General features: G+C 41.1%; 1 protein-coding gene across 1 annotated transcript in view; it reads right to left on the bottom strand.

Annotated features, from left to right (window-relative positions):
- DGLUCY (D-glutamate cyclase) overlaps positions 1–9,686 on the bottom strand; it is a 142,462-nt gene extending 132,776 nt beyond the window's left edge. The window contains exon 1 of the mRNA XM_036736801.1: positions 9,549–9,686. The gene's annotated coding sequence lies outside the window, so the exon portion shown is untranslated. The remainder of the gene's footprint in view (positions 1–9,548) is intronic.
- Between the last annotated feature and the right edge of the window lie 14,713 nt (positions 9,687–24,399).

Genomic DNA, 24,399 nt, shown 5'->3' with positions numbered 1-24,399 from the left:
TACGGGCCTAGGCCTAGAAACTGGAGATACAAAGACAGGTATGATATAGTCGCTGTAGACTATGGGTGGGTAAGTGATAGGTGTCCCTAAGAAGTACATTAAGGAATTGCCCAGTATCTTTTCAAACGCTCAGGCTGATAATGCTCAAGGGCGACAAACACTCATTTCCCCCAAAGAGGAAGTGGAACTTTCGTGGCTTCTTTGGGAGAAGCAGAGGGTAAAGAGTGACCTGCTTACAGCACCCTTGCATTGTGGGGATCTTTCTTGCGCTTCTTGGCAGCTGCTCAGAGCTACACAAGACCCAGAAAGGACATGCTGAAAAGATATTTGTCAACCAGGCAGGGATAAGTTTTCATCATGCTTCCTACTTAGAGTAAGTTTCCTTACCATTGTCGGAAAATCACAGAGAGTCTTGGACTCTTCTTTTGACCTAAACTCATGTATTTGTTCTCTAGTTCAGAGGATTTGGATGACAGGTACCAAAGTGTTTTCCATGGTGAATTTGTCTTTCAAATAATAAATATTTCCAGAGCTGAGTAGCCCGAAAGATGATTTGGCTCCATTTTTAAGGGAAGGGAAGGCGTGGAGAGGTTTTCTGGATGACTGACAGCACATTTTAAAACTGAAATTTAAGTTGTTCCTTACATTATAGGTATAACTTCCCCCACAGCCTTCAGAGATTGTAGAATAACCCAGGTTCATTTATAGGCTCTCTCTACAAGATTGTGACCTGAGTGAGATTGGGGCAGCCCCCCCAAAACTAGCATTAGTGCCAACTGGGAGTAGGGCACACAAGCCCTATAATTAAAAATAAAAGACTAAGCTTTAAGAAGGAGTTTGAGTTTGGACAAGACATCAACCCCAGGGGCCTCCCAGCATTTCAGCTCCCCAAACTTTGGCAGTATTCCTTTGTATCCTTCCCCAGCTCTTAGCACAGTGCCGAGCACATAATAGGTTCTTAATTAACCTTTGTTCCATGAATAACCACTTTGCAAGAACTTCAAGCAATTCTGATTATGTGCTTGAGTTCTAAGTTGCTTTTCTGTCCTGCTGTCAAGTAAGCAGCAATTACCCTACAACTTCCCTCCTAACAACCCCTGCCAGAAAAGAAAACTTACCTGAATTCCCAAAAGATCTCCCAAACGCAAAGAGCACACAAAAAAGATCACAGCACTGCGAGGAGAAGGGGTGGTGATGGTAAAGCTGCATTCAATAGTACCTCCTTCCTTCCATTATAGTATATATTCACTATAGCTCCTTCACTTGCTAATTCATTAAACAGAAAAGTTCTGGCAGTAGTATCAGAAGACCTGGGTTCAAGTGTTGGTTCTAATGTTGAGTACCTCTACAATGCCCAGACAAGTCGTTTAAACTCTCTGAGTGAAATTTTCAAAAAGTTATTAAAGATCCTACTATGTGCCAGACAACTGTGCTAAATGCTGGGGATACACATACAAGCAAACATGGCAGTCTCTGAGAAGCTCACAATCTAATAGGGGAATCACAATCTATATAGTGGAGTTTGAGTTGGAAAAGGACACAGGAGGGTATGCGAACCTGGTGGCATGGTTTGGAGGTAGCCAGGAAGTGGTATGGTAGCCTGGTTCTGAGTGAGATAATCACCAATCATAGCCTAGGGGGTCCTCAGAGGTCCCAAACCGCTGAGCCTCAGTTTGTTCATCTCCAAAAACAGGGATCAATCAACCAATAAACATTTATTAAGCATGCTGGACAAGTCATTTAAACTCTGAATGAAATTTTTAATAAGTTAGTTATTAAAGCTCCTGCTATGCACCAGACACTGGGGATAAAAGAAGCAAAGAGTTTACGATCTAATGGGGGAGACAACATGTAAACAAATCCCTACAAAATAATTCATATACAGCAGAAACAAGAAATAATTAAAGGAGCGAAGGCACTACAATTAAGGGGTTGGGGAAGGCTTCTTGTAAAAGATGGGAATTTAGTTGGGACTTAAAGGAAGCCAGGAGAGGCAGCTAGGTGGCACAGTGGATAGCACATCTGCTGTGGTGTCAGAAGGACCTAAGTTCAAATCCAGTCTCAGACACTTACTAACTGTGTGACCCTGGGCAAGTCACTTAATCCCAATTGCCTCAAAAAACAAAAACGACAGATAAAGGAAGCCAGGAAAGTCAGGAGATTTAGCTGAGGAGAGAGAATATTCCAGGCATGGGGACAGCCAAAGTAAATACCTACAACCAAGAGATGGAGTATTTTATTGGCGGATCAGCGAGAGGATAGCATCACTGGATCAAAGAGTATGTGGGAAGAAATAAGGTGAAGAAGCCTGGAACTGGAACAGTAAGAAGGGACTAGGTTATGAAGTATTTTGAATGATGAGCAGAGCATTTTATTTGTATTTCATCATGGAAGAAATAGGGAACCACTGGAGTTTACTGATCAAGGGAATAAGGACTGGTTAGTTAGACCTGCTTTAGGGAAATCACTTTGGTGGCTGATGGGATTAGAGTAGGGAAAGATCCATAACAGGCAGACCTACCAGTAGGTTATCGCAATAGTCCAAGCATTAGGTGATGAGGGCCTGCACCAGAGTGGTAGGTGGCAGTATCAGAGGAAAGAAGAGGGCCAACTCGAAAGACTTGCAACAGCAAGGGTAAAATTGACAGGCCTTGGTTGGCAACAGATTGGATGGTGGGGGGATGTGAGGGAGTGAAGAGTCGGAATAATACAGCACATGCCGGCTATCTAAGAGCATGAATCTTAAAGTGGGTTTACAAAATTATAGAATTTCACAGTATCCAAAAAATGAGATCCATCTACCACATACCCCACAAGTAGTTCTAGAATCAAATATAAGTCACTCTTTCAGGGCTTAGGTTTTAGTTTTGTTTGTTTGCATTTAAAGAGCTTTACAACTTGGTTCCTCATTATCTTGCCAAGATATCTTTCCTATCTTTTTACTTCTTTCCTCTCACTCTGTGGTTCAGCCATATGGTGTTATGGGAGAAATATCTCCTCTCTGAGTTCATGTAGCACATAACTCCTGCCAAAAATATGTTAACCACAATGCTGACATTGTGGAGGTAAAGACCTAGGTTTCATTACTCTGCTCAAGAACAGTCATGAGGATTCTGACAAGGCTTCTTACAGGCAAAATTACATCCTCATGACAGAGAAATGATTCTTTTACATATAGCATTCTCATACGTTCTTCATGGGGTAGCTAGGTGGTGAGGTGGATAGAATGCTAGGGCTTGGCTGGAAGACCTGAGTTCAAATGTGACCTCAGACACTTACTAGCTGTGTGATCCTGGGAAAATCACTTAACCCTCTTTGTCTCATCTGTAAAATGAGCTGGAGAAGGAAACGGCAAATCCGGATAAGTATGTCTGCCAAGAAAACCCCTCCAACAACGGAGTCACAGAACATCAGACACAACTGAAAAGACCAAACAACAGCAAAATCAAGATAATAATTACACCGTCAGCAAAATATTTTGTAAATCTTGACATGGTATGTGAATGTCACATTATACACGGTAATCTGATACAACTGTTTACAATGTATACATCTGTATCAATATAGAGAATCTCCTTCCAAAGAACAAATATAGTGGCCTACACTCCAGTATCTCTGCCAAGAAAACCCCAATGCGGTCACATGAAGTCGGATATGACTGAAACAATTGAGTAACAACACTGTTCCTCGCATGTACCACTCCATCTCTGCGCCCCATGCCTAGGATGCTCTCGCTCCTTCCTTCAGTCTCTTAAAATCTTCAAGACTTCAAGTGCTACTTTCTGTAGGAGATCTTTCCAGCTGACATTCTCTTCCAAAGTTACCCTGTATCCATGTTATACGTATCTTGTACCTATAACCAGAGAGCCTGTGAGACAAAGAGAAATTCATGATGGGAGCTGACATTTGGTGGGTCAGAATGGAACCTTTTGGATTTGCCGTTGTCAGAATGAGCACTAGCACTCCTGAGGGAGGCTGATGAGCCAAGAGACAGTACTGGGTGGCAGATTCAAAGAGGGAGAAACAGCAGCAGCATGAAGGCAGGCTGTGGACTGGTAGCTGGTTCAGCCAGATTTTTGAACGAGGACTCAGCCTCCATTCGTGAGGCAGCTTGAATTCTTTCTCTCAGTTTGCCACAATTTTCTATTCCTACAATTGCCTAATAAGAGGGTGTGGTTAGAAAAAATTGGAACTTGAATTAGAGAAGGACAGGAAATGTTTAATTTCCTGCCTCCAACCTCTCAGCTTGCTGATATTTTCAACACAATTTCTCTATTTCTTTAAGCTGTTCCTAGTTCCTGGTTTTTTAATTTTAATAAAACTACCATCAATCATAAATTTCAAGTGATCTATGTAGTCTTGATTATAAATAGGGTACTGTAGCGGGGAAGCCTTAGTACAGAGATCTGACCCCTTTGTCTAAAACAGCTACTTTGGGGACTCCGTTCAACAACAGAGCTCTTGAGCTGAGACACAGTTTAAGACTGGAAAAAGAGTATGACAGGGCTGTATATTTTCACCTTATTTATATAACTTATATGCAGAGCACATCATGTGAAATGCCACGCTGGATGAATCAAAAGTCAGAATTAAGCTTGCTGGGAGAAATATCAATAATCTCAGATATGGAGATGATAGCACTCTGGTGGCAGACAGTAAAGAAGAATTAAGAAGCCTCTTGAAGACGATGAAAGTGGAGAGTGTAAAAGCTGGCTTGAAGCTTAACATAAAAAAAACCAACAGCCTAAGATCTTGGCACCGAGTCCCATCACTTCCTGACAAATAGAGGGAAAAGAATTGGAAACACTGTCAGATTTTATATTCTTGGGCTCAAAGATCTGCAGACGGTTACTGCAGCCATGAAATTAAAAGACGTTTCCTCCTTGGAAGGAAAGCTATGGCAAATCTGGACGGCATGCTAAAAAGCTGACAAAGGTTCATATAGTTAAAGATATGGTTTTTCCAGTAGCAATGTGTGGTTGTAAGAGTTGGACTATAAGGAAAGCTGAGTGCCACCAAATCTATACTTTTGAATTATGGTGCTAGAGAGTTCCTTGGACAGCAAGGAAATCAAATCAGTCAATACTTAAAGAAATTAATTCAGGCTGTTCACTGGAAGATCAAATACTAAAGCTGAAGCTTAAATTCTTTGGCCATGTAATGAGAAGACAGGACTCATTGGAAAAGACCCTGATGTTGAGGGCAAAAAGAAAAGGAGAGAGCAGAGGCTGAGATGGATCGATAATGTCATGGATATAACAAACATGAACTTGGACAGACTTTGAGAGATAGTGGAGGATAGAAGGGCCTGATGTGCTGTGGTCCATGGGGTCACAAAGAGTCAGACGTGATTGAATAACTGAACAATAATCAATTATAGTGTTTTATGTTTTTGATTATTAATAGCATTTGATAATAAATTTAATAGCTTCTGATAAACTCGAAAAGAGAATTTAAAGAGTATATGACATTTTTTTCTGTTCCTCAGCCTTAAAATACCATAAACTGGATAGCCATGATGGTCTGATGAAGAGGAGGGTTCTCTCTTCCCCCTTAGACCCCAGTTGTTGTTTTATTTTTTTCTGGAGCACATCCAGTGGCTAGAGGAGTGAGTAGCTCCATCCAGTCAAAGGAGAAAGGCATTTTGGGAAAAGTATTTATACCCCAAAATTCCAAAGGTGGGAGCCAGAGAAATGAGTGTGCCTCTCCCCTTCTGCTTTCCAGACAGTGATACCTGTTGGTTATATATCTGTATCATCACCATCATCATAATCAGCATTGTCATCACAGTATAGATCTTTAAGGTTTGCAAAGCGCTTTACATATATGTCTTCCCCCTTGGAATGTAAGCTGTTTGAGAGCAGGGACTCTCGTCTTTGTATTTCTAGCACTTAATATAGTGCCTGGTACATTGTAATCACTTAATAAATGCTTGTTGATTGATTAAATAAGGCTATCGCCTACCTTAATGCACTATGCTGATGAGACCTCAGGCTATTCTTCCTACCACTAATAACAATTTTTGTGGTTTTCATGGATAAAAGCCAACAAAGCCTTGCCAACAGTCCAGGTGGACTTGTAGACATTGTCTAATAGGGAGGACAAGGAGGTGACAGTACTTTCATCGCAGACAAGGAAGGAATCCAAAAGGGATGAAAATTAATAATTTGATCACGTATGTAACTTTCCAACATGACAGAGGATAGAAAATCTATAGCAATATGCAAGCCTGAGCTTTACATCAACTGTTGAAGAAGTCATCATTACAGTACCATGGAACTATCTAGTCAGCCAGGAAGGGATGATAGGGTCTAGAAGGTTAGAATGTAACCCGTGACACGTTAAAGATGGGAGGAATTTTGGAGATCACCTAATCTTAACTCTCTCATTTTAAGAATGAGGAAACTGAGGCCCAGGTTGAGGTGGTTTCTGAGCTTTTTTTGTCTATTCATTAAGTCAATTAAACTTCTACAGGAAATGTATGCAATAACCTTTTTCTTCATCTATTTTCTATTTTTAATAATAATAATAATAGTGAACATTCATATTACACTTTAAGATTTATAGAATGCTTTACATGATCAGTCACCTCTGAGGTAGGGTAATTGAAGAAAATAAGCATTTACTAAGCACCTACTATGTGCCAAGCACTGTACTCTGAACTTTGCAAATATCATCTCATTTAATCCTGTAAGGATAATCCTGTAAGGTGAGTGAGATTGTCCCTATTTTACAGGTGGGGAGCCGAGGCTAACGGTTTAAGTGACTTATCCGGAGTCACGCAGCAAGGAAGTGTTTGAGGTAAGATGCGAATTCAGGTCCTCCCGACTCCTCAAGACGCTATCTATTGCTACCTTGCTGCCTGTTGGGGGGTGGGGAGCGGCGTAGGGAATAAATAGCTTTTTTGTGAAAAGGTCAAATTGAAGCTGTTAGAAATGATACGCCACGTCCTTGTCTCTGCTTTAGTTTTTCTTTGAATATAGTTTTGGTCTTTGATCTGATGTGATAATAATGTGACACACAGGCAGCTGACTCAGACAGAACCCCACAAAATCTTACTCTGATTTGGTTATCCTAGCATGGAGATGGCCCTGTGTTTGTGGAAGCTATGCCAGGGGAGCCTAAGCTTTAGGAGGCTCAACCAAGCTAGGAAGGCTTCAAATATGGTGCTTGAAATAGACTAAGTCTACAATCCAAGGAGCAGAGAGAAGCGCATCACCAGGAGGATGACCGCTGAGTAATGAATTCATTGGCCGAGAAAACCCATGAAACTTGGAATAATACAAAATGGCCCTGAGTGCTATGCAGTCCCCCTCCGTTTCTGCAGTGGAAGAGAAGAAAAGTGGCAGAGAAGTCACACATCAGCCCATCTATAAACATTAATTGTTAAGACTCTTGTCCAGTGACCAACGAATGACAAACTTGGAAGGACTGAACCATATCAATGCTAATTTTCTTCTTAGAAATGAAACTGGGGGCAGGTAGGTGGCGCAGTGAGTAGAGCACGGGCCCTGGAGTCAGGAGGACCTGAGTTCAAATGCCGCCTCAGACACTGACTAGCTGTGTGACCTTGGGCAAGTCGCTTAACCCCAATTGCCCTGCCTTCCCCCCTCCAAAAAAAAATAAAGCCAGAAGATGGAAGGGACTTGAAAGTAAATGGAGAGATGGTCCATGGGTTTTCCTTAGAGAGGTAGCAATAATAACCAGAATAATAATGATGATGATGATGATGATGATGACGATGATGATGGCTGACATTTGTAGAACACTGTAATGAATGCTTGTCGAGTGACACATCCAAAGGCAACACAAAACTTCATGTCATGGGATACTCAGGCATACTGCCTTGAAGTTTTCAGGTTGGGCATAAGCAAGAAGACTGCCACAAAGATAACTGTAGTTTATGTGCCAACCTCTCTTGCACATGATGAAGCAGAAAAACTCTATGAATAATTCAAGGATACTTTCCATAGGCAGTATCAACTTTAACACTTGGTGACTCCGATATAAAAGCTGGGATGCTGAGGATAGAGAAATATATGCTGGAAAATATGAATCCAGATTAGGAGAAAAGAAAAAGGCATAGGCTTAGTTTACTCAGAAGCTACATAACATATGAATATTTTCGTTAAAAGTTCCTGGACACAGCAGGCACTTAACATTAGCAAAAAAAAAAAAAAAGGAAGAAAGAGAAGGGAAGGGAATTGACAGGCTAGAAACTACTGAGGTGGGAGTCATTTTCTGAAACAACTGCCAGGTAATACAAAAACCACTTTTATTTTGGCACTAGGGGACACTTTAGTCAGAGACATTCAGATACAGCATGAAGTAGCGGGTAGAGGAGCTAAAGAGACCTGTTTTCAAATCTCGCCTCTCTTATCCTTGCCTAGCTGTGTAATCTTGGGCAAGCAGCTTGATAGTTGGGAGCCTCGATTTCCTCATTAGAAAAATTAGGATAATAATACCAACAGTACCTGCTTCACAGGGCTGTTATAAGGCTCAAAAAAGACAAAGTAGATAAAGTGCTTTGCAAACCTTAAGCACCATACAAGTAGTAGTTACTGTCAGTGTTGGTATCGTCATCATCGTCATAATTATCAGCTCTATGTCCAGCCTTGACTACGTCCTGGCCCCTGCTTATGAGTACGAGGTGGGGTGGGGGAGGGGGGACCGTACGTAATAATAATGTAGAGCATGGGCTATATAATCTCCCTGAATGGTCTCCCACCTTATACTGTAAGTTCAGGCCCATCTAGGGCCAAGTCTAACTATCACAGTACTGTCATTTGTGAGTACTCAGTACATGCTTTCTGACGGATTCTTGGCTGCACCTTCTATCACAGGACAGGGGTGTGGAGCAGCAGGGAGAGTTCCTGGCCCCTCTTCAATCCTTCTTTTAATACGTTGGCTCCCCTACAACTTCAACCAGAGCAAAGGTGACTACCCTGCTTTTAGCCATTCACTTGGAATGTCGTCGTCGGCCAGCACACAGATGGGGTAAGTAACTTCCTCAGCTCAGTCAGTCAACAAGCATTTGTTAAGGGCTTACTATGTGGTCATGTGGCAAGAGGATGGCAAGTATCAGCTGTCAGATACAAATTTCACCTTCTTTCACTTGTGACCTTCCTTCTTGCCCTGGTGAGGGACATGAATTGGCCCCAGTGCAAGTATCAGGAAGGGAGAAAAGGAGGAGAGACCAAGTCCCCCAGAGAATGATGGAGATCATCTTGTCCAAGTCCATTTCGCCAGATCCTGAACCAACAGGTGCTACAACCTCAGACAGTCCTGAATCCCAGGGAAATGTTTTAAATGTCTTGTTCCTTCAGACTGAACTGTAATACAAGATGTGACCTAAATTTGCAGTGACTTTGAAAGAAAGATGAGTCACTGAAATCCACCCCGAGTCTGCTAACCCAGAGGGACACAATCTCCCATGATTCTCTCTGCTTTTCAGGCCCCCCCCCCCCACCCGAGGGGGACCACAGAGCCCCGGTGTTTCTTTAGGGTGCAGAAGCTGAACCAGGCAGCTGGCTACCCTTCTGACTTACTGTTTGTTTGGTACAGCAGGACTAGGGCTCATAAACAGGTCCCCTCTTTGTTCCCCGGGGTCTTGCAGAATGCCTATTCCACTCAATTCAACAAAAGAAAACCAGCCTTTAACTGCAGCAGCTCACAATGGCTCCCTTCACTAAGAAAGAGGTTTCTCTGGTCCCGTGACTTGGAGACAGGCCTCCCTCTGTCTTGTAGTTGGCTGGACTGTGCTCTTAAAGGAACAGTCAGTAGATGAGAACCAAAATTACTTTTGATGCCTAGGTTCTCTCTCTGTGTCTCTGTCTCTGTGTCTCTCTGTTTCTATCTCTGTCTCTCCACTCTTTCTTTCTCTCTCCCTCTTCCCTCTGTCTCTCCCTCTTCTCTTTCTCCTTTCTCTCTCTGTCTCTCTTCCTTTCTGTCTCCTTTTCTCTCTCTGTCTCTCTGTCTCTCTCTGTCTCTCTGTCTCTCTGTCTCTCTCTCTCTCTGTCTCTCTCTCTCTCTCTGTCTCTCTGTCTCTCTCTCTCTCTGTCTCTCTCTCTCTCTCTCTCTCTCTCTCTCTCTCTCTCTCTCTCACACACACACACACACACACACACACACCCCTCCTGTCCCACCCCCACCCCCAATGTATTCTGCTATCCACAACACTGGTCTCCCTCCTGGCTCTGGAACCAGACATTCCATCTCCTGACTGTTCATTTGCATTGGCTGTGCCCCATGCCTGGAGCACTCTCCCTCCACATCTCTGCCTCCTGCTTCCTCTGGTTCCCTTCAAGTCCCCACTGCCCACCACCAGTTATTGATATTTTCATGTGGATTGTAAGTATTTAAAGACTAGCATCCTTTAACCTACCACTCTTTCAAAATCCCACCTTCTGTAGGAAGCCTTTCACTTAAAATCCCTTAAATGCCAGTTTCTTTTCTCTTTGATTATCTCCAACTTATCCTGTATAGTGCTTGTTTGTCCATAGTTGTTTGAGTGTTGTCTCCTCCATTAGACTGGCAGCTCCTTGAGGGCAGGGACTATCTTTGCCTTTCTTTGCATTCTCAGTGCTTGCACTTAATAAATGTTCAATGACTGTGGGACTTCAGACCGCCATACTGGAAATCAGGAAGATTTGGCTGGCAATAACATTAGAGGAGCAAACACTTCTGCCCCTGTTTCCTCACGCATAAAATGGGGATGTTAATAGTATTTCCAGATTTACATAAATGAGGCCTTTATGAAAAGAACTTTGCAAACCTGAAAGGTCTATGTAAATAAAGGCTATTATTAGCCACCATCACCTCTAAACAGTCACAGGATCGGATCACAGAATTTGAGCTGAGGGGGACCTTTTTGGATATGTTTTTTATTTCTTTCAACAATCACTTATTAAGCTTGTACTATGTGTGGGGCACTGTGCTAAGGGTTTTCCAAATATCTCATCTTATTCTTACAATAACCCTGGGAGGTACTATTATTATCCCATCATACAGTTGAGGAAACTGAGGCAAACAGAGGTTAAGTGATGTCTGAGGCCAGGTTTGAACTCAGGTCTTCCTGCTTCCAAGTCCAGGGTTTGGTCATATCCCCTAGCTGTCTCTGATCCACCCCTACGATGTTACAGATTTAGAAACAGAGACACACAGAGGAGAAGTAATTAACTTCCCCAAGGTCACGGCAAGATTCAAAGCCTGGTCCCCTGACTCCATATGCAGTGCTCTTTCTATAATGTCACCTGACATAGTCAGAGGGGAAGCTGCATCTTCACTTGGGTTTTTCCTTTGGTGCTTTCTGAAAAGAGGTGTTTTCATTTAGTTCTTGGCTCTTTGTGACTCAGGAGGAGGCCCATGGAGATGAATACCTTTATCCACAGAGAAGTGAATAATGCTTCGATGAATAACAACTCACATTTATATAACACTTTCTGGTTCAGAAAGAGGTTTTCTCACCATAACACTGGGAGGTAGAAGCAGTGAAAATATTGTTATCCTCCCCATTTTTATACATAAGGAAACTTGATATTCAGAGGGGGTTAAAGGACTTACCCAAAGTCAGACCACTAGCACCTTCCTCCCAGGGTTGCTGTGAGGATAAGACGAGGTAATATTTAGGAAGTGTTTCGTGCATTTTAAAGTACTCTCTCAGTTTCTCTCTATATATGTTTATGCATACATGTATGTGTATGTGTATGTGTATATATTAATCATCATTACTATGAACCTGGATAGAGTGCCAGGCCTTGAATCAGAGAGACCCAAGTTCAAATCCGGCCTCAGACACTTGTTAGCTGTGTGACCTCGGGCAAGTCACTTCACCCTGTTTGCCTCAGTTTTCTCCTCTGTAAAATGAGCTGGAGAAGAAAATGGCAAACCACTCCAGTATCTTTGCCAAGAAAACCCCAAATGGGGTCACAAGGAGTTTGACACGAATGAACAACAACAAAACTCCTCTACTTCCTTTATTGGGGTCAGTTGATTTCTCTAGGTGTGCTTAGGTTGACTTATCCCATAACTTTCCAAACTATGCAGTTCAGCCCTCAAGAGCAGGAACTCTTCACCCAGGTTCTGTGTACCTCCAAGGGGTCTGTATCTAGATTTCAAGGGCTCCATGAATTTGGATGGGAAAAAATGACAGCCTTGTTTTCACTAACTTCTCACTAAAATGCAGCATTTCTTTCCACTTATTTTACATAATTAAAAATATTATTCTAAGGAGTCCATAGGCTACGTGGTGCAATGGATAAAATTTGGGTTTTGAAGTCAGGAAGACTCATCTTCCTGGGTTCAAATCTGGCCTCAGACACTTACTAGCTGTGTGATCCTGGGCAAGTCATTTAACCCTGTTTGCCGCAGTTTCCACCTCTGTAAAATAAATTGTAAAGTGAGAAGGAAATGGCAAACCACTCCAGTATCTTTGCCAAGAAAACCCCAAATGGGGTCAGGAAGAATTGTACATGACTGAAATGAGTGAACAACAGAAGGAGAAAATCTTTGTTTTCAGTAACCTCTCATGAAAATTCAACATTCCTTTCCATTTATTTTATATACTTAAAAACATTATTCTAAGAAGGAGTATATAGGTTCCACCAGATTGCCAAAGGAGTCCATGACACCAAAAAGGTCAAGAACCTCTGAGCTGGGAGCTACAGAGAAATAGCTAGAATTATTAGATATATTTGAATGTAAGTCGCGAATAAACATGTTTGTGTTAAAAAAAATTCAAACGAAAGGTAACAAAAGCAGGTCTTACACAGCAAAGGTGATTCAAGTGATAATGCATGCAGTACAGTTATAATTTAATATAGTTGGCACAAATGAGATCAAATCCGAGTTGCTGCATGTTGAACATCGATAAGGGTTCCATCTGCCACCATCACCTTCAGGACCCATGTCTTTCGTTATTATTTGCTTGCTGTATTAGAACGTGAAGTGTATAAATTCAAATCTTTTTATAGAAGGTAAAAGGACTATGTCAGTTATATTTTTCAGCATCATTAATTTTAGTTAGTATGACATTATAAACAAGTTTATTAAAAAACGTAACCTTTAAAATGGAAATAATTCAAAAACACTCAGATATTTTTAACAATTAAAATTAAATTAAGAGCAAAGAATTGGCCTCCAATTTTAGAAAAGTAAAACAATATCCCTTTAAAATGTATACACGAATATAAAATCAATTTGAACAGAAAAATCCACTTAAGTAGGTGAAACTAGGAGAAGCACAGACAATAGAGATGGTTTAGGTATCAGAAATACAGAAACATGCAACAACGAGTTCAAATCCAGAAAATGTTATCCCCTATATTTATCATTAGCATTTACGAGTATTATTATTAATGGAAAAGAAAAATCTTTGTGTTAGCTGTAGATAGCATGAAACAAATTTAGAAGATACCTTTAAAAAATCTATACAGAATGTTAGAAAGGCAAGAGAATTTTTTTTAGAGAAAATTAGATGTTCTTAATAAACAAAACCAAAATTTTCAAAAAGTCACGTCTGTGCCATCAGAAGCATCGCTTGCAAGGTACAAGGCTGCTTACATGATTGCTAAGTGTACAAAAATCTCATTCAAAAAGAGAAACATTGTGGTACCTATAGCCACTGATGTGGTTGAAATAATCCTTGGTGAATCAGATGCAAAGAAGCTTCAGATGATTCCACTTAGAGATGATATGGTGGAAAGGAGAAATGTTCATATGTCGTGAAACCTTTGCAATTAATTAAATGAGAAATTAAACTCTTCCTAGTTTGCATTGTAAGCAAGTGGATAAAGCAACAGATGTCCTTTTAAAAAAAAGTTGCTCACTTGATGATATGTGTACCAGACACTGTTGAAACTGATGGCAGGGAAGATTTGTGGTTTTGGAAAGCTATTGCTGATGAGGTTCTATCAACAAAAGTTTTTAATACATTTGATTTTTATAAATTAAAATGATACAATGTATATTGTACCTTGCTATGTTGGAGCTCAAATAATTTCCAGCTGAAAAGACAGGTATAGAAGCACTAGATAACAATTGGTTCTTTGCACAGTTTGGAAATATTGCATACTTTTTAGATCATCACTTGCATTAGAAATGTGAGTTAGAAGGTAGGTAGTTTTTAAGAGTTGTAATAAGAGTAATCAACTCTATAAGAAACAATACACTAAAAGAAAGGCTCCTTGAAGAACTTTGTGACAGTATGGGGGCAGAGAATAGGGTTCTTTGATATTATTGCAAAACATGCTCACTTTCCTATGCCAAAGTACTTCAAAGAGTGTTTGAGCTAAAAGAAGAAATAGCCATTTTCTTAATGATAATAAATATGAAACAAATTTACTCAATAGGAAAAATTTAGTGAATAAATGTGAAAACTGAGTTTATTAAATAAATCAGTATAAGGTATTAAAATCCATACTCTAAGCCAGAAATATAAAGTGACTTCATTTGTGAAAAAAATTAGAGCTACAGATAATAAATTTTAAAAATGTTTACCCATTTCCCAAATTAAAAATACCAGTCTTGAAAATAAAATGAAAGAATGACCTGCCTAGTAATTACTTGACTGATCTATGGAAGAAATTCCCATTTTGTTTTTAAAAAGCGGAGTTTAAAAATATGATAAGGTACACATTTGCCAGAGTTTTAGAGTGTTAGAGTTTGGATGGGGGGGGGCATATTTTTCCAACTAACAAGAATTTATTTTCTCTCTTTTCCACCTCTTTTCTCTCCAATAGAAAAAAACACCCAAACTCTTGTAACAAATATGCAGTCAAGCGAAACAAATTCTCACATTGGTCACGTCCCAAAATGTGTCTCATCGTGCATCTCGAGTCCAGCACCTGTTGTCGGGAGGTGGATGACACGCTTCATCACCATCCTCTGGAATCATAGCTGAGTCACCAAATTGACCAGATTTCTTAAGAGTTTCAACTTGTTTGTCTTTATAAAGTTGTTCTGTTATTAAATAAATTGTTCTCTGCACCATTCTTTCCACCCACCTGGTCAATGCCTTAGTTCAGGCCCTTGTCAGCTCTCATCTAGACTACTGTAATAGCCTCCTAATTGGTCACCCTGCCTCTAGCTTCTTCCCTCCCTAATCCATCCTCCACACAACTGACAAATTATATTTCCAAGGCATAGGTCTGACCATATCACTTCCCTGCTCAAGAAACATTTATGCCTCCCAATTCCTTTTGGATAAAATACTCTGATTGGCATTTTAAGCACTTCACAATCTGGCTCCAACTTACATTTCTAAGCTAATTTTTATCTATCTTCTATTTAAAAAAACACCTGCTTGCTATTCCCCATACTAGACATTCTATTTCATGTGACATAGCTGTTCCCTATTGCCTTCTTAGCTCTGCTTTTGTGGAACTCCAAATTCCCATCAGTAAATCAACCAATCATTCAGTCAACAAACATTTATTAACCTTTTACTTTGTATCAGACACTGGGCTAAATGCTGGGGATCCAAAGGAAAGCAAAAATAGTCCCTGTTCTGAAGGAGCTCACACTCTAATAATAACATGTAAATAACTATGTACATAAGAAAAAGGAACAGCTAGGTGGCACATTGGATAGAGTGCTGAGTCTGAAGTCAGGGAGATTCATCTTTCTGAGTTCAAATCTGGCGTCAGATGTTTACTAGGTGTGTGACCCTATGCAAGTCACTTCACCCTGTTTGCCTCAGTTTCCTCATCTGTCAAATGAGAAGAAATGGCAAACCAGTCTAGCATCTTTGCCAAGAAAACCCAAACGGGGTCATGAAGAGTCAGACATGACTGAAAAAACTGAACAATACAAACATAAAAGAAAAGGACAGGGCCAGGTCCCTCCAAAAAACTATAAAAAATGGCTCTGAAAAAATTCTAGAACTGCAGAACCCACAAAATAGCAGACGGAAGCAGGGCTCCAGCCCAGGACAGCCTGGATGGTCGCTGGATGAGGTCTATTGCACATGGAGCAGAGGGGAGTGGAGCTCAGCATGGGTGGTGGCAGGACCAACCAGACCAGCAGCAGGCTGGAATAGGCCCTAGCGCCCTGAATCAGTGAGCTGTGGCAGTTACCAGACTTCTTAACCCACAAACAGCAAAGACAACAGAGAAGATTAGTAGGAAAAGCTACGGGGGACAGAGTTCGCTGTTCGGCCACTGCCCCAGTGGCAGTGGGGGAGGTGCAGCTACAGAACTACAGCTGCAGTTACTTTCGGCCCCAGGCCCACATGGTGGGAGGAATAAAGTGGCGGACAGAGCAGGAGTGCAGAGCCTGCTTAAGATTTGCGTCAGGTCCGGGTTGGTGGTTCTTGAGGAAGGAGTGCTGGGCTGGCAGAGCTGGCTATATAGAAATAGCTCGGAAATCAACAGCACATCCCCTCAAGCTTGGAACAAAGTACTCTTTGCTCTACAAGCAGTCATACCCCGACAAAAAAACTCAAGGGCTAAGTAAGTTGGCTGGGAATATGGCCAGGCAGCAAAAACTCACTCAGATTCAGTCTCACACTTTGGAATCTTTCTTTGGTGACAAAGAAGACCAAAACATACAGACAGAAGAAGTCAACAAAGTCAAAGAGCCTACAACAAAAGCCTCCAAGAAAAACACAAACTGGTCTCAGGCCATGGAAGAGCTCAAAAAGGATTTGGAAAAGCAAGTTAGAGAAGTAGAGGAAAAATTGGGAAAAGAAATGAGAAGGATGCGAGAAAACCATGAAAAACAAGTCAATGACTTGCTAAAGGAGACCCAAAAAAATACTGAAAAATATACTGAAGAAAACAACAATTTAAAAAATAGACTAACTCAAATGGCAAAAGAGCTCCAAAAAGCCAATGAGGAGAAGAATGCCTTGAAAGGCAGAATTAGCCAAATGGAAAACGAGGTCCAAAAGACCACTGAAGAAAATACTACCTTAAAAATTAGATTGGAGCAAGTGGAAGCTAGTGACTTTATGAGAAATCAAGATATTATAAAACAGAACCAAAGGAATGAAAAAATGGAAGACAATGTGAAATATCTCATTGGAAAAAACCACTGACCTAGAAAATAGATCCAGGAGAGATAATTTAAAAAGTATTGGACTACCTGAAAGCCATGATCAAAAAAAGAGCCTAGATATCATCTTTCAAGAAATTATCAAGGAGAACTGCCCTAATATTCTAGAGCCAGAGGGCAAAATAGAAATTGAAAGAATCCACAGATTGCCTCCTCAAATAGATCCCAAAAAGAAAACTCCTAGGAACATTGTCGGCAAATTCCATCGCTCCCAGGTCAAGGAGAAAATATTGCAAGCAGTCAGAAAGAAACAATTTGAGTATTGTGGAAAAACAATCAGGATAACACAGGATCTAGCAGCTTCCACATTAAGGGACCGAAGGGCTTGGAATACAATATTCTGGAGGTCAAGGGAGCTAGGATTAAAACCAAGAATCGCCTACCCAGCAAAACTGAGTATCATGCTCCAAGGCAAAATATGAATTTTCAATAAAATAGAGGACTTTCAAGCTTTCTCAGTGAAAAGACCAGAGCTGAATAGAAAATCTGACTTTCAAACACAAGAATCAAGAGAAGCATGAAAAGGTAAACAAGAAAGAGAAATCATAAGGGACTTACTAAAGTTGAACCGTTTTGTTTACATTGCTACATGGAAAGATGATCTGTATGATTCATGAGACCTCAATATCATAGTAGCTGAAAGGAATATGCATATATATGTGTGTGTGTGTGTGTGTGTGTGTGTGTGTGTGTATACATACATACACACATATGTGTGTGTCTATGTATGTATACATGTAGGTGTGTGTGTATATATATGGGGGTATGTATGTATACACACACACATACACACACACAGAGGACACAGGGGGAGTTGAATATGAAGGGATGATATCTAAAAAAATAAAATCAAATTAAGGGATAAGAGAGGAATACATGATTATCTCACATAAAAGTGGCAAGAAAAAGCGATTCTCTAGGAAGAGAAGAGAAAGCAGGTGAGGAGGAATGAGTAAATCTTGCTCTCATCGGATTTGACCTGAGGAGGGAATACCATACACACTCAATTGGGTATCTTACCCCACAGGAAAGAAGGAGGAAGAAGATAAAAAAGGGGGGATGATAGAAGGGAGGGCAGATGGGGGAGGAGGTAATCAAAAACAAACACTTTTGAAAAGGGACAGGGTCAAGGGAGAAAATTCAATAAAGGGGGATAGGTTAGGAAGGAGCAAAACATAGTTAATCTTTCACAACATGAGTATAGTGGAAGGGTTTTACATAATGATACGCATGTGACCTATGTTGAATTGCTTGCCTTCTTAGGGAGGGTGGGTGGGGAGGGAAGAGAGGAGAGAATTTGGAACTCAAAGTTTTAAAAACAGACGTTCAAAAACAACAACAAAGAAAAAAGTTTTTGCATGCAACTAGGAAATAAGATACATAGGAAATGGGGCATAGAAATTTATCTTGCCCTACAAGAGAAGAAGTGAAAGAGGGATGGGAGGGGAGTGGGATGACAGATGGGAGGGCTGACTGGGGAATGGTGCAACTAGAATATACGCCATCTTGGAGTGGGCGGGAGGGTAGAAATGGGGAGAAAATTTGTAATTCAAACTCTTGTGAAAATCAATGCTGAAAACTAAATATATTAAACAAATTAAATAAAAAAATAAAAAATAAATAAAAAATTTAAAAAAAAGAAAAGGACAGAATAAGTGAAAGGAATCACAGAAGTGAAGGCACTGGAAGCTGAGGAGATCCAGAGAGGCCTCCTGCAGAAGGTGGGATTTGAATTGAATCTTGAAGAAAGGAAGTCAAGGGAAGTAGGCTAAGGTGAGGTGGGAGGACATTTCGGGCATAAGGAAAGTCCCTGCAAAAAAAGAGATAGCAGATGGAGTATGTTGTGTCTGTAAGCCAGTGTGGCTGGATCATAGAGCATATGGAGCGGAGTAAGGTACAAGAGGAGTGGAAAGCTTAGGAAAGGGCTTTAAAAGCCAAAAAAGAGGATTTTATATTTAATCCTGGAGGAATAGGGAGCCACTAGAGTTTGAGTGGGGAGTGCCAAGGGCACAACTACATTTTAGAGAAAACCACTTTGACAGCAGAGAGGAAGATATATTAGAATGGGAAGCAACTTGAGGCAGGGAAATGGATTAGAAGGCTATAGTCTAGGTGAGAAATGATGAAAGCCTGGTGACTGTGAGTGGAGAAAAGAGGACATGCACCACTGCTAAGATTTGGAAATGAATTAGCTATATGGGATGAATTGAACCTAGGTGCCTGAGAAGATGGTGATGCTCTCAACAATAACAGGGAAGTTTACAAGAGGGGGAAAGTTTTTAGAGGGAAAGATCATGAGTTCTCTTTTTTAATTACTGGATTTAAGAGCTATAGGTATGTATTAGGAGGGCAGAGTTTATAATTTCAAAGAGGATCATATATATGTCTGAAAGGTTCGGAACCGCAAGATATAAGGAATCTTCAAAGTAGGAGGCAGAAGAATCAAAGCATATATTTAGGCTCCACAGTAATCAACCCACAAACCAGCACCCCCATTTTGATATTTTGATCAAAAGCTTCCAGGCCCAATAAGCCTGCCTCACAAGAGTAACCAGGAGGCCACAGAGAATCATGATGGTATAAAGCAAAATCATATACATGCTTCCCCTCTATGGTAAAAAGATTACCCACTGTCCTCAAATCCTTGTTCAGCACTCCTCAATCCTCACATAGGTTAGCTCTGCTACTGGCAGCTCCTGCTTCAGCTTCGGCTGTGGCTGTAGCTGTAGTAGCCTCTGGCTCCAACGGAAGCCGTTTTTAACCATCTGGCTTCTCCAGGGGTGTAAGGTATGCCGGGAAAAGCACAGGTTCTTTCTATCTGCTTAAGCAAGGGAAGCAAGGTGAAGGGGCCGACAAGCTTACTCCATTCCAACATACAAACAGCATTCAGTTAGTTCAGGGGAAAAAGCCAAACTATTCATGGGCATTTGTTGACTAAGTGCTAAGGAGCCCATTTTTGGTTACCAACACAAGATGGGCAGCTAGGTGTCTGTCTCAGTGGATAGAACACTGGGCTTGGGATAAGGAAGACTCATCTTCCTGAGGTCAAATCCAGCCTCAGATACTTACTGGCTGTGTGACCCTGGGCAAGTCACTTAACCATTTTTGCCTCAGTTTCCTCATCTGTCAAATGAGCTGGAGAAGGAAATGGCAAATCACTCCAGTATCTTTGCCAAGAAAACCCTAAATGGGATCACGGAGAGTCAGGCACAACTAAACAACATATCCAAAAGGCCATTGGTTATGTGAGACTTGAGTTTAGAAGCGAGACTGGAACTAGATATTTAGGTAAGAAAAGTCTTGTGCATTAAGAGGATAACTGAATCCAGGGGATATGATGAGATCCCCAGATGAAACCATATACCAAGAAAAGAGAAGAGAGTCTAAGACAGTCTTAGAAGACAACAAAGGTTAGAGGGCATGGCATGGATGAAGATTCAGCCAACGAGACTGAGGAGGAGTAGTCAGACAAGTTAGGAGGAGAAAACTGTATGAAGAAAACCCAGAGGAGAGAGTAACCAGGAGGAGAAAATCAGCGGTGTCAAAGGCTATAGAGAGGTCAAAAAGAATGAGGATTGAAATGAAGCCATTAGCTTTAACAAGGAAAAGGCCAGTGGTCACACTGGAGAGGGCAGTTGCAGTTGAGAAGCAAGGTAAGGAGTTATGAGGCAGAGGATTTAGAAACAAGTATGAGGAGAAGAAGCATGTGTACCTAGTGTGGATGGCTTTTTCAGGACTTTAACCAAAGAGGATGGGAAGGTAATGGGAAGAAGGAAAGGGAAGGGGAAAAGAAGAGAGAGTGGGAGGAGAGAGAGAAAATGACACAGCATTTATTAAGTGATTACTATATGTCAGGCACTGTGCTAAGAGCTGGTGATATAAATATAAATAATACAGTCACTACCCTCTTGGAGCCTACATTGTAATTGGGGTGGGGACGGGGGAGACAGCATATCAAGGGGAGCTGGAAAGGAGGGGAAGGTAGGACAAGGTGCCTCTGCAGGGTCAAGCCAGTCAGTGACGATGTGGAGAATTCAGGAACTGATTCAGCCAGGAGTGAAGTGAACACGTGAAGAGAACATCAAGAAATGAGAGCTCCCAGGTTAGGGGCCACCAATGGAAGTATGGGCTTCAAATATAGGACAATCTCTAACAAGGGATAGTAGGATCAAGCAAAAATAAGCCAGGAGATCGTTGTCAGGGTCTGATGGATGGGGAGAGGGACCTCAGCCCAGCAAGAGAATTGTGTATATGTGTGGGGCATGTTGGGGTCTTAACTGTGGGCAGCTATGCTGGAATAGTTTCTGGGTGGCCATGTTTGGTCTAAGGGACAAACACTGCTGTTTAAACCTAGTTGGAGAAGGTCCTGGGGGCAAAGACAGCTCAAGTATGTAGTGAGAATAAGTTTTATAACTTTAATAAGATGGTAGGAATAAGTTTGTAAATTCAGCATAACTAACTCCATTTTGTGATTGAATTGTTGAAGTTGTTTTTCAATAATAAGATAAGTGCTTATATAATATGGTCTAGTTAACAACCTCTGTGTGTTTGTAAACAAATGATAAGCACATGTGGATCCTCTATAGAACAGACCACCAATGAAAAAATAGAAACAACTTCATCAGGAGGTTATATTATGAACTATTAATCACATTGTGTGGTAAACAAATTAGGAATACCCATAGTGAGAACCATAAGAAACCCACTAGAGGCCCCAGCTACTAGCCTGCTCCTGGGTTGCTACTGGGACAGGCTTCTTCCTGTCTTTCCCCAAACTTAAGACTTGAGTAGACTGTTTTTCCCCTGAGGACAGTGTTTATTGATGGAGATTTGCCAGATGACAACCTCAGAGGGAGTCACACAGCCTCCGGGGGCAAAGAGGTTTTGTCAGGATTGGCTGTGTCCATCTCTTACTTACCACCTTACACCATCTTTTATGGAACCTCTCAGAAGCAAGTTGTTGGTTTATTCTTAGGAGGGATGACATTTTTTTTGTTTGTACATATTGATCAATCAAGTTTGACTGCATGTATTATAATGTGGAAATTTAATTGATGTTTAATTGGCTCTAGTTAGCATATGACAGAAAATCATTTATAAGCAGGCACCATGTGTCATAAGGTGTCACTTCCTACCAGAGACATTTGTTTCCGCCAGATGTTAGTGATCTACCAGCTCCCCAAATGACTCTAAATTTACATTATATATAATACATAGTTACTTACTTATGCACAAGTTGACTCCCCCCAGTAATCAAACATTGTTTCTTGTTCATCCTTTGCTCTGGAAGAGGACCAATGACATGATGAGGGTGTCTTGATGTCCTACCTTCCCCTCCTTTCCAGCTCCCCTTGATATGCTGTCTCCCCCATCCCCACCTATGAATTGAAAACGAGTGAGGCAAAGTTGACAGCCTCACTCTCTCCTCCAGACTCATCAAAGTTCAAGACCACTGGCAAATCAATCATTAAGCTTCTATCAAATCTCCACTCTGTGTCAAAGCACGTGCTAGGCACTGAGGATGCAAATACAATGAACAAAACAACTACGCTAGCCCTACTCTCCCTACTCTCCAGCAGAGACCATTAAGGATTTTTGCTTTTTCATTCCCAATTCCTGGGACAGTGTCTGACACATTCTAAGCACTTGATAAATGCTTCCTGAATTAAACTGTATTTCTGTCAGAAATCCACAATAGGAGAGAGAATTGTTGATAGACTTTGTTATTTCTGCACACTTACAAGCATTGTTTTTATAAGGGAAGAGAGGCAGTGTGGTATAATGCTGGCCTCAAAGCTGGATTAAAGTCCTACCTCTGAGGCAAATTAATGAGGAGACACTGGAGAAGTAATTTAACCTCTCAGCATTCTTTAAGACTACAGATTGTAGAGGAGTGCAGTGATAATGAGCATTTCCTCACCAAGAAGTTTTCTATGTCAAGGGAATCCTTGGTCCAGTCCCTGTTCCTAACTACAAGAAGTAGCCTGGTCAAGGCGGCTGGAGAGATGGTTTTGGAGTCAAGATGACCTAGTGCTGCCTAGTGGGCTTAGAAAGTCGTTTTACCTTAGTTACCAGACTATATAAATCACCTGACTCAATGAAGGGCGTTTCTACACTGGGGCGTCTCTTAATTGTAAGCCCTAACCAAAAAAAGAAAAAAATATTTTATAGGGCATTATTTAGAAACAGGCAGTTAGGTGGCTGGAGGCAGCTCAGTGGCTCAGTGGATAGAACACTGGGCCTGAGGAAGACCTGAGTCCAGCTTCGGACACTTAATAGATGTGTGACTCTGGGGAAGTCACTTCACTGTTTTCCTTACTTTCCTCATCTGGAAAATGATCTGGAGAAGGAAATGGCAAACCACTCCAGTATCTTTGCCAAGAAAACCCCATGAACATCACGGGGTCATGAAGAATTGGGCACAATAAACAATAACATTTAGTAACGGGGCAGTATAAACTTTATGTTAATAGTGAAATATACAAGTTGTGTCTTTATCAGAAAGAATGTGCTTTAGCAATTTTTGTAAATATCAACAGAAACTAAAGGGAGGACAGTGTCCCAATTTTGCAAACCCTAGTGGGCATCTCATGTAAAGTCCTGAACTTCCCCCTTCCTTCCAGTGTTCTCTGGCTTTTCCTTCTAACGTTTCCTTGGGGGTTTAAAGCTTCATTGTGGAGCCCTGGAAGGGTAAGGTCTGTAGATGAACAGAATTCCAAGGAATGCAAAATATTCTGTTAGTTTTTTCCAGTGGCTGAGACTCAGGCAAAAGTACTAAGTAAACAAGGGGAAGAAACATGACAGCATTGAGCAGGCTTTGGTGCATGCTTTGAGAGAAGCAAATACCTGCAATTACGTCATGAGTATTTAAAAGCATAATCAAGTCATTACTTGTATTCACTTAGCTAAAGTGAGTGCAGCTAAAAAATAAAAACTGAAATCTGGGTAGCTATTGTAAGCTGGATAATCACAGCTATTTAAAAAGTTAAGAAAGGAGTCAGTAAGTAATTAAGACCTTTGGCAAAACACTTCACAACTCTGGGGTTCATTTTCCTTATCTATAAAAAGAGGGAGTTGGATTCCAAGATGTCAAAGATCCCTTTTAACTTCAATTCCTGTGAATCTGTGATCTGGGTTCAAAGTACTCATTCCTAACTTAGGAAAACTCGAGAGCCGTAACTAGGACTCCTTTCATGGGGGCTGGGAGGGAAGTGGCAGTGGTAAAGAGGATTGTGTGGTGAAAGAGACAGCTACAGCTCTGATTGCAGTCCAGTCTGGGGCACAGTTGTACCAGAAAGAAAAAGACATGAATCAATCAATTGGCAAGCATTTATTAAATGCCTATGT

Source organism: Trichosurus vulpecula, chromosome 8 (genome assembly GCF_011100635.1).
Source record: "Trichosurus vulpecula isolate mTriVul1 chromosome 8, mTriVul1.pri, whole genome shotgun sequence".
NCBI lineage: Eukaryota > Metazoa > Chordata > Mammalia > Diprotodontia > Phalangeridae > Trichosurus > Trichosurus vulpecula.
This window is presented reverse-complemented; position numbering and strand designations above follow the sequence as displayed.